Source organism: Nilaparvata lugens, chromosome 5 (assembly GCF_014356525.2).
Source record: "Nilaparvata lugens isolate BPH chromosome 5, ASM1435652v1, whole genome shotgun sequence".
NCBI lineage: Eukaryota > Metazoa > Arthropoda > Insecta > Hemiptera > Delphacidae > Nilaparvata > Nilaparvata lugens.
The window spans coordinates 3,388,424-3,402,437 of NC_052508.1; the positions used below are offsets into that span (position 1 = coordinate 3,388,424).

The 14,014-nt window shown below is 34.5% G+C and overlaps 1 protein-coding gene across 1 annotated transcript in view; it reads left to right on the forward strand.

The window, feature by feature from the left end:
• The first annotated feature begins 8,144 nt into the window (after positions 1-8,144).
• Positions 8,145-14,014, forward strand: part of LOC111043470 — a 149,531-nt gene continuing 143,661 nt past the window's right edge. Inside the window, 2 exon segments of the mRNA XM_039429342.1 lie at positions 8,145-8,537; positions 9,101-9,233. The gene's annotated coding sequence lies outside the window, so the exon portion shown is untranslated.

Consider the following 14,014-nt stretch of genomic DNA (forward strand, 5'->3'; position numbering starts at 1 on the left):
GAAAATTGAATACTGAATAAGAATGGATGAGTTGTAAAGTCTAAAATGTCATGAAGGTAAATTGTATACTTCCATAATTTTCATTCTCATTGCTGAACTTTCATTATTGTATGCATCATAAAACGGTGGATTAACTGTGGTTTCATTATTGTATACATCATAAAACGGTGGATTAACTGTGGTTTCATTATTGTATACATCATAAAACGGTGGATTAACTGTGGTTTCATTATTGTATACATCATAAAACGGTGGATTAACTGTGGTTTCATTATTGTATACATCATAAAACGGTGGATTTTGAACAGATAAACGTCCATTGGTGGCTAAGGTTATCAAAGGATATCCTCTCCATAAGACTACCGAATATGGAATCAGGAATTTGATAAAAGGAAAGAATTGTGATTCAGAAAGTCAAAAAAGTCTGAAACGTGAAGAATCCACCCCACCCCCTTGTTTTTACTGTTGATTCAGCCAAATATTAGTTCATCCCCACAGCAAAGTTCTCAGCGGTTACATTTGATCAGTTGAATCGATAAAGTTGGCAGATGAAGTTTGATGTAGTTGAGTAGTTGAGCTGTGTGTGATTTGCTTAGCTGTGCAAGGGCCCTCCAGTGCTCCAACCCTCCAGTGCTCCAGCCCTCCAGCGCTCCAGCCCTCCAGCTCGAGACCCGCCGGAAACTTGTGAGTTGCCCTACCTGGCATAATTGGCGTGTAGCTCGAAGACGTGCCTGGCTTGCTGATGGCGTCACGTGACGGGTTGACCTGTGAGTGTGTTCACATGGGCACCCAGAAGCTGCTGCTTGCAACAATCACGTCAAAATACCCCAGCCAATCGCAACCTTTAATTACTTGGTGTACCATTTTGATTTTCATTACATTGTGTTATTTCGATCTGGAGGCTGATGGCGTTTATTGGTAGCTCACTGCATGTTATCAGGAGAGGTAACTTTTAAGATGAAGGACATGTAAGTTGAGGTATAGCAAGACCTACAGTATTAGAAAAATCTCAATCTTGAGGTTATTATTGGCTGAAATTATTGGAAGCTCATGCATGCTGTCAGAGGTGACAGTTTATAAGTTAATGATATTTATAGTAATCTTTACAAAAAATAGAGAGTGATCTTTTGAAGAGAATTTGATGTATTTATCAGCATTTGAATGAATGCAATCTCTCATTTATTTCTATCTGTAATATGATCAATCCCATTGATACACCAACGCTTGTTAACAGGATGACTGTATTAAGTAGTAAGTTGATTACTGTGCGGAATAAGAAAGAAGCTCACAAAGTGTAAATCTAGTTCCTTGATCTTCCATTCCACGTCTTATAAGGAACTCGAAATTATTTATCCCAATATGTATTCCAAGTCTCGTATTTATTTATTTATTTATTTAATTTCACAATTACAACATCAAATTGATGATTGGGGGAGAATCAACAGGATAAACCCAAAACTTTTTCTCTTCTTATTTAGATTAAAATAGTCCAACGGAGTTTATAAAAACACTTTATATACAGATTATTAATTCAAGTATAAATTCAACACTCGTGATTTCTCTTGAACAAATGGCATTTGTGAGTAGTATAATGTTAAAAACTTGGAAAAGGTGAAAATAATCAAATTATCTGATTCAATAGATAATGTAACTTTCCGTAAAATAATTGTTTCATGTATGACATCTCATGAGTCTCAGCTTGCTTCATAGGTGAGAAAAACAATCGGCTTGTTCTTAATTTGTAGGTGATTTTCTCATCACAAATAAATTACAAAGAAAACAACATCAATTACAAAGAAATTGTTACGTCACGAACTGAAAGGCCGGGAGAAAATGAAGGTGTGGAATATTTTTAATGTAATTCATAACTCTAGAACTCCTTCACTGTTGTCCCTGATACCCATTTCCTTGAGCCAGTTATCTCAATTATACGATACAATCGCCTCAAATTGCCACAAAATACTATGTCGCAAGATGAAAGAGATCGAAACATACAAAAGAAATCTCTTACCTTGATGTAACAAAGTTTGTAGGATTCTAACAAAGAACGGATACTTATGAAGCCAATCGACAATGAAGTGGATAGAAGTCAACAATATCTTTATAACATGACTAATCTGTCGTAAAAAAAGCTACTACTCATCAACTCATCATTTTGCACTAACTAATCAACATGCACACGACGGGACCTTCTCATTTTTACGACGAGGCTGTTAAAACAGTGAATTATTACCTCAACATTGGCATAGGTGTCAGGTGCTCACCTGACACTAACGAACGAATAACATAATATCTATAGCTGACTTCCAATATCCTACTCAAACGAATAATACGAACGTATTCGAACGAACGAATAACATAATTATATTGCAGACTTCTAATATCGTACTCAATAGAATAACGATTTTGATATCATTCTCAGTTGCCACTACATGAAAGTGTGACTTAATTGACGAACTATCACCAATATTATGTTTGTGACGGTTGCTAGATGTTTAGAGCGAGCTTTGCGGTGGCTGCGGTCCTGCTTGATGGCTGAAGAGGAGGAAGAAGGGGTTGCCTCAGTCTGCTTGCTTGTTTGAGGTTGGCAAGAGTGTTGTTGTGTGAGTGCTTGTGATTGTGGATTTAATAGGCAGCGAACGAGCCTGTTGGAGGTTGCAGGATTGCTCTACACTCTGCACCAATTGATTCTCACTACACAGAATGTCGAGTGTTGTGGGTATCTTCACACATATATCAACCAGCCGCGCTTATCACTTGAACAGATTGCTTTGAATGAGCGAGATAGTTATCATCCAACTTCCTGTTCATCCAGATCACAGCTCCAAGCCATTAAAATGAGTTAGCCAATGATACTTGTATAACGTCTCATCTATTAGTTAAATACCGTGATATGAAACATATTTATCATCATTCAATGCTACTTGTTTGATGATTGCATTTTAACTTGCACTATTTTTATGATTGGTATAATAAGTGTAGTTGGTAACTGGTAAAATCATTGATAATTTGGTTTTATGAACAATAACTCGTCTATTCGTCAAATATGGGATATGATTTTCTTGAAACCACAAGATTAACGTTGATTACAGCGATACTTGTACCTTGTGTCACGTTATTCTTTATATTTAAATAACGATTAGCCTCCTGCTTGGCATCAGTCGGTAGAGCATGAAATATTTGATATAATTATAAAAAATTAGGTCGTGGTTTTTTAATAGGACATAGTCTCATAAAAATCTTTATAGGCCCAGATATGAGCTTCCCCTATAACTCTTGTAATTCATTAAAAAAAATAAATATATATAAATATGATACTTATACTATAGTGTTGAGGAATTAAAATAAATTGCACACCATAAACAATTTGATACATATATTAACAAATAATGCAAAAAATAGATCAAGGCAAAAAATATAAAGAGCGATAAAAAATATATAATATAAAAATAAAACAATAATTGAAATCAGTAAAATATCACAGGCTAAACATTATATTCTAGATTTATAGCACGAAACATTACCATGTGCCTTTATTTTAAATCATATGCATCCTTTTGCATGTAGCTGCGATATGAGCTTGCTAATACTTGTCGACTTGGACAATTCAATTAAAAATATGTTCCTTAAGATCGACTTGATAAATTGGCAACTAATAATCCAAATATATATATTAAATTCTCTAGTATCTAGTAGATTTCCTTGTAATGAATATATATTTTATCTCAGGGTGCAAGATTCGGCACCTGATGGAATAAGTAGAGCAATTCATCTAGTGAATTAGAGCTACAACAAATTATCGCAAATTATTGCAAAAATTAATGATCATATGCATATGTTTTAATAGCCTAGATTTTATACTTCTTTGATTCAATAGAATTTTCTGAAATGTACTGATTCATTTACTCCTTTAATAAAATACCTTTAATACTATATTTACTTGCGCAAGTATTTTTTATTAAATTCTTAATTCATAAGAAAACCCTTTCGACGAGCTAGCTTTGATTATTAGATAAATTCGAAGCACTAAGGGCGCCCATCACTAATTCAATATTTCTCACTCACGTGTCGAAATCTTTTTATAAGCCGCCGATGTCGATCCAACTCCTGGTGGTCCTGGAATATGGTAGTCGGAATCGTCTCTTCCAAGGGGTTACAAAAATTATTTGAAATTGAAAATGACTTCTGCTTTATAAGAGCATCACAAAGTCTTTTAAGAAATTTAATAATTCAATCTAACTTTGGCTTTTACAAGTTATAGCAAGGTATTACGCTCTAAAATATTTAGGGTCCTCTCATGGTGGCATTTGGCTGGCGAGTCTTGGTTCTCCTTCCTCAATTTTACAATTCTTATTTCCGACTTTCAAATTTACATAAAATTTGAATATCCTAGTCCTCCGCCATTTAAGCTTCAAATAGATCGTACTAAAATATTAAATTATTACTTATGTTGTATGTTTAATAATTTCTTTGCCTTCGGGCCATATCTATAACATAGACTATACATTAATTTTACATAAATCCCAAACATTTATAGAAATATATATAAATATTTTTGAATTGGCATACTATTGCCGCCTATTAACTGCCATTATGTGATTGGTGCATGCAAATTGTTTCAGTATTCATGCGCTTGGTAACCTCCTATTTCCTGGATACATTTAATTATTTTTATTAGGTTTTTTAAGTATGCTCTCTACATGCTAGTTAATATTCTATATACTAATATTTATTTCATGCTTCCTAATAGTTAGCCACGTGACCATTTGTTCTTTCAAATTGCATACCGTTTTGCTGCAATAGATCTCTGCCAAGGGGTCTGGTCAGATTCTACGTTGCATGACTCGGTCGATCGTTAGGTCGCCGATCACTGAATGTATATACCTAACCTCAATCTTCAAAAATTTTATAATAATATTATTTATTAGCAAAAAATTCTTTCAATTCCTTTCTAGGTTATTGTACCGTTTAGCCAGAACAAGCTGATGCTATCTAATCTTTATTGTTATCTCATTGGCGATATTAGCCAGTTATTTTATTCAGACCTATTAGTACTTCAGCTAGGGATTTTTATCTACCCAAATTTCAAATACTTTACACTTGATAAGGATAATGATGATGTTTGTATGAATGCATTACGAAAGATCTTCACACTCTCTTTTGATTTTATGTGAATACAGTTCTCCATATGTTAGTGTTGTGATTTTTAAAAGATGATAAAATAAAAGATGATAAAAGCCTGACCTTTTAAAAGATGATAAAGAAGATAATTTTGAATAAAATTTAGAATTTAGAAATAGGCCGACACATCTAGAAAACACCTGAGTCTATACCTAATTCATGCAGGTGAACGGGCTAGAGTCAAGAAAACTTCAATTAATCTTGCCATGCCTGATTTAATAGGTTTCTACTATAGAATAACACTACAATTTGAAATAATTGAAAAATACAAACAGCTTCAATAAACATTGGCAACTAATATCGAACAACAGAAACAACAATTTCATGTTACTTTGTTGACATTCTTCGTCTGATTTCAAACAGTATCAGTCATAAAATAACAAATTAATTCCAACATGAAATTACTCAAGAAAGAAAAGCCCGTTGAACCCAAATTTCGTCGATAGTAACCCATATAACCCATTTCATAATAATTTTGAATCCCCACTTTTGATTGACATTCTCAAATGAACCTTTGTTTCACTACACTGCACTTTTGTTGGTCTGTACGTTGCTTTATCGTCGGGGCTACAGTACCTTGTTTTTGGCGGTGAACTTTTACCGGTTGAATTTGGCTTGACGGCGACGTCCTCTTACGTCCCTAGACCTGTCGTCTGAACGGGTGTGTTGAAGCGGTGTTACATAAAATTGCGGAACCAAAGGGGTGGTACATGAAGTTGGTTTGGGGACACACATGAACCGCTGTAAATAAATGTATTAGAGCATTAATTTCTAACTCTTCCTACAATTCATCAAAAGCTAAAACAGGAGTTTATTCTGTTATTTAATTTAGTTTTTATCTTGACGTCATTTTCTGATTTCATTCTCAAAATTTAACAGATTGAATTAAAACTAATTTACTTGACAGAGTGTCATAATGCAACATTTATGAAAACACCCGAAATAAACTAATATAAAGCTTTTAGAAAATGAATACTTCATTAATTATGATGTTAACTTTTATATAAATTGATATAATACTCTTAGAAAAGGAATAATTCAGATTGAAATGATGCTAACTTATATGATATTTTTCGTTTGGTTTGCAAAATCAAATATAATTTTTCATATAGTAGCTCGACTAGTATTGTTGGAAACTTGTGCGCTAGCCAACATTTATTTTATTTATTATTTATGAACTATAGGACGCAACACAAGTGTAAACAACGAGCATTCGCCCAAAACTGCTCAGAACCTTAATTTAAAATGAACAGTCCAGAGTTTATGATTTGATTTACCTACAAATACAAGTCCAAAAACGAGTATCAACTAGAATTATGAATTTATCACAAAACAAAACAAGACACTTTATAACACAATAATAGAAAAAAATATTGAAAATTTCACTTTAAGGTAAAAATAATGTTTGCCTTATAAGATTCATCTTGTAGATAGTTTTTACCTTTAATTAAATAAAATTAGTAGACACATAGAAAATAATTTAAATTGTATTAAAATTTGAACATTCATGTATCAGGCTCAATATCAGGAATTAACTCATGTATGGTAACATTCATTAATATTAATCTCATGGAAAAGAAAAACTTTCTTCTTCGTCTATTAAGATTTCTATCATAAAAATTTACTAAATCATTCGAAAGCCTTAATGACATAAGAAAACAGAGTCTGAAAAATATAAAATTATAAAATGTCATAAACTCAATATGAACATAATCTTAAAAATTTCATTCCAATTTGAAGGCTATCTTCCTGACTTTCAGCAATACTCTACGATAATATATCTCCAGAAACAATAACTCAAATGTAACGTAACTGAAAACTTTCTATACTTCTTTAGAAAATTAAGTATTTGAGGGGGCATATTTCTACCATGACCCTCTTCACTAGTAACTTACTCCTATTAAGATCTGTTAACAACACTTTTGAATTGCAAGTCATAACTAGTAGTTCTGTGAACAGCAGACCTCAAGCAGTATTCTCATCCACAAGTACCTGATTGAAACTATAGACCTTATGGAAATACAGCAATAGACTGGCTTCTCCACACATCTGTGTAATCACTTGTCAGCTGATTTATGATGAATAATACTATGGTCTGATTTTTACTCTAATATTGGCGTATGAAGGAGGCTCCTTTTTCCTTTTATATTATCCTTGAAATGCAAAATACTCAAAAACCTTGTATATACGTCGACGCGCAATTAAAAAAGGAACATACCTGTCGAATTTCATGGAAATCTATTACCGCGTTTCGCCGTAAATGCGCAACATATAAACATTCAAACATTTAAACATTAAGAGAAATGCCAAACTGTCGACTTGAATCTTAGACCTCACTTCGCTCGGTCAATCACAAATGAGATTACCTCAGTCTAGGTTCAACGATAATTGGAATAGCTAGTGGGTAGCTATGGTAGCTGAATTTCTCTTCTAAACCGCAAGCTAATTCCATATAGTTTCATCTTGAACTATGCATATTTCATTATGGAGGATACTTGGAGAAATAATGAGTCTTATTGGAGAGTTGTTATTGAATCCTGTTACTTGAAGAAACTCAAAGGAGCCAATGAAACTATTGAAAGGCTGTTGTGGCTTTGGTCTCGGTGACGGCAGGGCTCATGTTGTTAGGCCAGTCGCATGTCGCTCAACGCAGCAGTGCTTTGGAAGCTGCTTTTCACTGACGGCAGTAGTGACAATGCTAGTGACAGAACGGAAGGAGCCCTTTGGATGGGGGCGAGCGGTGAGTTTTGGTAGATCTATGCAGCGAGAGTGGATCGCGGGCGGCCTGATAGGTAGGTAGGAAGGTCGCGCGAGCGAGCGAGGAGGTTTTCAATCGATCTACCCCTTGCCAGAAAGAAAAACGGGGGCTAGAGATGTTCGGCTGGAGTCGGGCCGGGTCGGTCACGCTCGGCTCCATTCGGGAACAAGGTCAGGCGGGGTCGACCCGCTCAGCATCAGCATCCCTCAGTGACACAGTTTCCGTCGCCGAGGACGGTTGACTGCAGAGTGACGCTGGGCTGGGGGTCGTGTTACGGGTCGGGAAACCGAGTGGAAACTCCCCCTCCGGACAAGTAACCGCCTCGCGTAAATACAACCAGCATCTACAACTTTTTTATTATTAATTTAGTGGCGCGCTCTGCTCCGCAGCATGGCGACGCCGACGCCGCGTGGTGACTGTGGCCAAGTTTCGTGCGTGCGTGCGTCACGCGTGCATACCAACATTACTCTCTTCTACCTCTCATCACATATTAATCAGCTGCTAAACTGATTGAACAATTAGAACGTTTTGTAAATAATTTTACTGTCTCAAATAACTGTGCCAAATATTCATGCTTTAGTAGGAGAATCAATTAATGGTAGGTGCTGTTACTGAAAGTTTATCATTTATATGAACTTGGAAAGCCTGCTTGGTTAGTGATAGAATTGCCTAAAAATAAAACTATACTCAAATTTAGACTTTAATAGATCTCCATAGTCCTTGCATTGAGAAATATGGCGGTAATGCATTGATTAGGTAGTACGATCCTTAAAAATTATTCTCACACTTGAGTGAACCAAGAAATTCTCAAAGAAGCAAAAGGAAATATAGGGGTTAGTTTTTGTGCACAAATAATTATTGTATTGTGAATGAAACAATACTAATGTTAAACACCATTGAAATTTGAAAATTCAATCAATCAATAATCTAGAGATTTCTACTACATATATTTGATTCTATATTCAGGCTGTTCAATTACCAAGTACTGGCTCTGTTCTTATACTCACTCAATTCTACTGTCCCTCCTTATTACAGAAGCATTCCGATTTTGTTTATGAGAGATTATAGGGGCTATTCAGTGAAATAATTATAAGTTTTCTAGATAAATTGGAATATGCAAATAATATTACTTTTGAATCACTCGGGTTTTCTTCGTTCAAGGTGGAGAGAGTAGAATGTATAGTGCTGTGATAATCAAAAAACGGTTCATTAACAAAATTGTGGAACAGTTTGAACGTTCAAGAAAACTCATGAAGCTCTGGCTTTCGTCGTAGGTTTCGAATCGTTTCTTAAGGTAAGTTTTTTAAGACGCTTATTTATCATGTTACGTAATACGTACGTTAGTTAATCAAATAATAGAAATCAAAGTTTAATCAAAATTATTCCAATTAAACTAATAATCGATTATTAAATAGTATATGAAAACTGCATGACTGAAATTATAGCATACACATTAATGGGTTTATAATCAATTAATTGAGATGCTGTTACGTGAGATACTCCAATCTTCAGTTCTAGAGTCTTCTTTCAAAAAGTCACATTTTTCCAGATAGGATTCAAATGAACATTCTATAAGTGCTCTCATTCTATAGAATCGAACGTTATTCATGTGACAGCTCCTTCTTGAAGCACAGTTCACTGATTTAATGAACCTTGCAGATTGGATTTATATAAGAAGTTTTGATAAGTTAATAGTTTGCCACATTATGATAGGTACTTTTCAGATCATGATCCAACGATCATGTTAGTGTCATGATCACGAATATTCGAGTTCTATAATCCTTCATATCAATTATCTGCAATTTTAATTATGACTTCAATTGATGGTCAATTACAATAAGAGTTGCACTAATTTCATCAATTTCAGAAGTATCATTGTGTCTTTATTCTATCTCTGAGATCATGCAATCGGACAGACGTTTTCAAATGATATTTTCAGCTGTCTGATCCTTCAACTCGTTTTAGAAAGAAAGGAAGAAAATTCTCAGTGAATTAAGTGGTACGAATAGAAACGAGTGGTAATTGCGCATAGTGATTCATTCATGTCCTATTTATTCATGGCTAGACAGCCAGACTAATGACCGTTAGTTATAAGTGAGCATTTCGCAGCGGTAAATATTTAATGATCAATCCATCAAGTAAACGGATTTTTGGTAGGGGCTACCTGATTAAATTGGTTATTAATTTTTAAAATGCCGAAACCGTTGGACTCTCGATTACTGAAATGGCTTAGATCAACAATGATGACGGAGCAATCAAGTGTTGAGTCATTCATTTCAGTTTGGAAATTGGCAAAGGAGGAACCAAATCTAGTTTATAGATTGGTGGACGCGTGGCACGAGTTTAGAGGCCTATTATGGGAGTCGGGGATTGATCAGTGTAAAAAGTAGATATCGAGTCACGCCATGCTGCCTGCTGCCCGGCTAGTTGAATGCACTAAACAGCCTTGGCTTGGTCGCAACCAGGAAATGAGTTCACTTTTCAACTTTACCCATAAAAATAGAAACTGCGCTCACTTGCCGTCGATTGAGAATTATTATTAGTTCATGAAACTACTAGTAATGTTCTAACTAATTTTGAAAAAGAAATATCTAGTTTAGGAGAAGACTCCATCTTTACCAGTAGAATCTGAATATTAAGAAGGGACAGCGATTTTAATTCCATGAGATGACTTCTTCAATAGGATTTTTTTACATTTTTATCATATTAAATTCCAGTTGTTACATGATGCTTGTTAATAATTGTGAATTTGAGTGTTGTCTGCTTGAGGACAACTCTGCTAACAGACAGTTTTCAGCTTCAAACTCGCTTGCCAGTAAAGTCTTTTGGAAGCCATCTAGACCTGTAGTACAATCATCTCTCATCATTATCCCTATCATCATTCACTTCACTAAATAGCCTAGGTCTCATATGGACATCATAACCAGGAAGAATCCAATTGCAAATGGAGAATAGATAGATGGGAAGATTAGAAATTCGAGAGCAATCTTAAATAACTTGATTTTTTGAATTGTATCTAGATAAATTATCTAAAACGCCAATCCTGAGATTAGAAAATATATCATTCAATAATTATCTTATATTTATCCAATTATCTCTTGTATTTCGAATTGTATAATGTCTTGAAAATATTGTATTGTGTGAAGGAGGCAAAATGGGTTTCATCCTGTTGTCTCCATTAATAAAAATTATTATTATTATCATCTTGATCAACATTATCATCTCATAAGTTAAACGTTTCAGAATGCTTAGGGTTCAGTATCCAATAAACTTGGATTGAGTATTGTCAAGAAAAATTATAGAATGGAAACATTAAAACTATTGAAGCTCACTAGAAAGAGACCATAATGTGTTATACGGAAGAGATAGGAAGTGAACTATTAGATAATGTCATCTATCACGAACATGTGAATTGACCTAACATTTTCCGGCGCTGATACAAATCCTGATGCAGATCGAGTAAAATTCTACAAATATATACACAATAATGAATCTGTACACAATATTGAATCTATACACAATATTGACTACACATTCTGTAGCATGGTTAGAAAAACCTGAAATTCTGATTGTAGCTCATAAGTTTTGGAGAAAGCCTCCAGGTTAAGCTGTGGAAGGCTTGGAGAAATAAAGTTGAATGCTGCTCTATCAAAACATAATAAATCAAAGGGAATACGTTATAGCTGAATCGTTGGAACGGGCAACCTTGTTGTTTTCTCCACGTTGCAGTTATTTATTCTGATCTTTCTTTTTCGAATCGGTTATTTTGCCATGAGCAGCAGGCTGCTTGCTACCTTTTCATAGAGCGAGAAATTCTTGTTTCGCACAAAGGGGGTGTCGTTCTATGGCATGGCTGACTCTCCTTACTCTCCATCAATATTCCATTTCAAGTTTCTCATACTGCAACTGTTCCTACATGACTGTTACTGGTCTCTCAATGACAATTTGCGATTCAAAGAGTTGCGAAAGTGTTGTGTTCATTTCGTATTTTGTATATGGGGGAGTTCAAAATGCTTTTACAACTGTTTTCAACTCGTTAAATTCAGCTTAACAAAAATACGAGAATATCAAGAAGTCATTTTATAATATAAGTTATTTCATAGCTCAACAAACCCCGATTTAGAGTTGCCAAACATTTAGTAAAATCTCGCTGTGTTGGATTTATCAGGAAAATATGTTGGTGATCATACTGTACTAGGCTACTAGAATAGTTGTTTATCCCACACTTAAGTTTATGTTGTCTTTTTATTTTTGAATAGAATGTCTTAGTAGAAATATCATAATAGGCTTCTTAGAAAATAAATGAGGATAAATAGTGTATCCTTTTTGGATTATAGTGTATAAATCAAAAATCGGGGAAGTGACAGATCTGGGTCCTTCCCCAATCATTTTAATGAATTGTGTTCGGTGTATCAATGAATAAATAATTACTGGATAAATAAATAAGTAGTTGAAGTTGGAAGGATTTTGATTTATTCACTTTTAAATAATTTTTCCATCATAAAGTTGTGTATGAAATATACAGAACAATGAAACGGAAACCGTAATGGAAGTATAACTTTGAATAGATACGAGTAAATACGAAGTCAGAATGGAAGATCGCATTGTACATTTTTTGCCCTGATAATAGAGAAATGATACAGGAAAGGATTCAGCCTATGTTGTATCCACCCCAACTAAATTGCTCAAAAATATCACACCAACAAATCATGTTTGAAAAACTCGAGTGCAGCTCTTTTGAAGTGAGTTTCCATTGTAGTAGAGGAAATATCACAATATAGGTTACTGAGAATCCACTTTTAAAAAAAGATTGTTCATGTAGATAAACCTTTGTCCACATTGAGTTAGGTTGGGCTAATAACGTCGGTGGAGCGGATTCATTTCAGATCGCTGCCGGATAAAAGTAAGTTCTACATCAAGTAGTAAAGCATCATATTGATTGAGTCCGATCTGGAAGTATTCAAAAAACGTGGAATTGTTGATGTCAAAAGGAAAGTCATCCCACAAATTATTTCTTCAAAGCTTCAAATCCTCAAATTTCATAATTCAAACAAAGGAAAATGTACTCTGAAAACAATAACAATAGTATAATCATACTTTTAATTATTTAGCCGTCAATCGGCATAATGTTATTCCCCGAAATTATCCTCTTTTAAGAATGAGGCTCATAGATCAATGAGCAAGGAAAGTTGTGTGATTGTACCACACCAGATTTCTACTGTTAATATTGAGAACCCTCATACAATAATTGATATTCCTAGACATTGATTTTCTTCATATCAGAATTCAAAAACATGTTTCAAAAAGTTGTGTGGTGTTCAGTTGTAGTATCGTTTTCAAGTATTTATCTCTCTTTCCTATACCAAATACCTCACACGCACAAAAAATCAGTGAATAAGAATAAATATTCCATAACAACTTCGACTGTCGATGAATTTGTGAACTTGTTCATGGAAACATATTCTCATGGATGCCCGAATAAGGAGTTCATTTCTTTCTTTTGTTGATGACACAAACTTGTCGAAATTTGAGAGGCTGAAGGGCTATGGCGGATTAGTGGTACTGGGTGACCATGAAGAGATTTATTTTTTGGTCGCTTTAATTTATTTGTGACAGTGTTAAATGACATTACAGAATACTCTTCATATCATTTTCCAATTCAAGAGCCTCATCAAAGATTCAAATGTTCAAAGAAACAGTCTGAAATACAATTTTCAAAGATCCTGAACTTGAGTTATTCGTTCACAAATAATGTAATGTTCCATCCCACCATTCTCAGGCTTCCTGTGCAAGATATGACAAGAAAGATGTATTGCCGTGAATTTAGTGTGTCGCCTCAAGGTCTCTTGCGAGCGAATTATTACATAAAAGGCTGTAAAATATTCTGCACGAGTATTCCAGGGTACCAAATCTTGAAAAATGAGTTCTGCGATAGGCTATTTGCTTTTTCTCATGTGGAAAGTTTTGAGTGTATAGTATTCGTGTTGAGTTTGGTTCTATAATGCTTTTAGTTCGACATTCAACATTGTGATGACAATATTTACCACAAATTTGTAGATAGAAGGAATTTAATCT